Genomic DNA, 2,289 nt, shown 5'->3' on the forward strand with positions numbered 1-2,289 from the left:
AAAGAAAGACAAATGTTTGAGGTGATGGATATGCTCAATACCCTGATATGAACATTGCATACTGTATAAATGTACCCAAATATCACATTGTACTCCATAAATATAAACAACTATCATGGGCCAATTAAGAAAAAATAAATTAAAAAGAAAAATAAGACATGTTAAGAGTTGAGGAATCTGACTGGCCCATATCAGATTACTGGGTAGCATACACACCCCTACCTTGTCAAATTATGAGGCAAACTGAAAACTGTAAGAAACATTTCATCATTATAGAGTTTAAGGTTTTTGGAAGGTGCATTATTTATTCTCATTTTAAAAATAATATTGTAACAAATAGTGTCAATTACTATGTTACACTGGCAAAGGAACATCAAAAAGTCAGATCATAAATGTATTCAGGAGTGATACCTTCAAAGGGAGAAAATTTCAATTGTGTCATAAATACTGCATCCTAAAATAATGAATATACAGTCTTTAGCCAGAAGAACATCCACAGCAGTGTCTTATAAAAGTCTAAAAAGTGAAAAACTGCCTATATTGGGAGATTTATTAAATTATACCTATTCATAAGATGTATGTACTACAAAAATTCCATTATTAAAATCAGTAGTGCAGAATACTTAAAAACTTCTTAAATTTTTCATGTTAAACTGAAAAATACATGTTACATTTTACATTGTATGACTTTAGAAAAGATATATAAGTTCATAATAAAAATAGTATAATGATCACAGCTGTCAGGTTCAGCCAAATAGATGCACTGTTCTTGGTTATTTATATTTTCAACTTTTTCCATTGAATAAGTATTATTCTTTTCTTTAAAATATTATTTTAATGGAAGTAGAAAAGTTGTTCAGGACTCTCGTGTTGACAAAGAGAAAGGACCCAATTTTTTAGCCTATGATGACTGACACAGCTGTGTTTTAGGAAGGAAGTTACCCTAGAATGATATCTTTTTGAACATTCTTTTTGGTGCAAAGTATTCAAGGCTCACAGTAGAACACTTCTAACTGCCAGATCAGAAAGAAAAAAAAAATTACTAAATAGCTAGATGGCCCATACAGAGTAATAAAATATTGTAAAAAAGTCACAGTATTCATAGTAGAAATTCATTATTTTTAAGGACTTACTTCTTTTAAAAGTTTAAAACACTAAACTAATTTAAAAACACTACATGGGTTCTTGGTAAAGTATTCCTGTTGCACTCATTGAGTCAGAGTCTTGTCAGAGTCTCCTCTGCCTTTTGGTGCCAATTTGTGGTCATGGAACCCAGGTCCCAGGAAGTTAAATTAATTGGCAAATGTTCTAAATCATTTAAAGAGACAAAGAAGAATTTTACATTAATGAATATTAGTCTTAATCTTTATGCAACAATGCTATATACTTTAAAATCAAGTAAAAATTAGTAGAAACAAAAGGAGAAAGCTAAAACCACTATAATTTTACATCTCTCTCTCAGAAAATGGTTCAAATGGGCAAATTAAGTTCAGAAGTGGAATGTCACAATTAAACTTGATCTAAATGTTACAAAAGGAATTTTATATTCAACAACCTTTTAATAATTATTTTTTTTTTTTTTTTTTTTTTGGTGGCTTCCAGCACCTTGACCTTGGTGTTATAACTCAGCACTCTAACCAACTGAGCTAACTGGCCAGGCCCTAATTATCCTTTTTAACTTGGCAATATATTAGGAGCAAAGAAAATCTCCCCAAGGTAGAAATTCTATAAGCCAGATTCTCTGACCAAACTGCAATCCCATTTTTTAAAAAGGCCAAACAGAAAGCAAAATAATAAAAACAGTTAGCTGGAAATTAATTTTTAATTGTTAAAAATAGGAATTAACCCAGAATTTGAACTATTTAGAAGCTTAACTTAAATATGAGATTTACATATCAACATTTTTTGGTATGTGGTCAAAGAAGTATCTGAAAAAATGTATAGCCTAACCTAGATTAACACTTTTAAGTAGAAACAATGCAATGTAAAATATGTATTAGTAGGAACATGATATTAAGCTAGAAGCAGTATTTTTTAAAGAGAATGAGGACGTTTTCTGCATCCATGAGATAACACGAAGCTATAGTAATTAAAGTTGTATGATATTATTAGCATAGGAATGGATGAGTAAATCAATAAAATAGAGTAATAAGCCCAGAAATCTGTTGCAAAATGATTCCATGGACAAGGAGATAGCTGAATATCCTTTAGTAGAGAAGTATAAAGTGTATTTTTGGAGTCATCCATCCACAGAAATAAATCCCATATGAAATAGAAGCTAACATGGAA

This window comes from Galeopterus variegatus, unplaced genomic scaffold (assembly GCF_000696425.1).
Source record: "Galeopterus variegatus unplaced genomic scaffold, G_variegatus-3.0.2 Scaffold6712, whole genome shotgun sequence".
In the NCBI taxonomy this organism is placed as follows: Eukaryota; Metazoa; Chordata; class Mammalia; order Dermoptera; family Cynocephalidae; genus Galeopterus; species Galeopterus variegatus.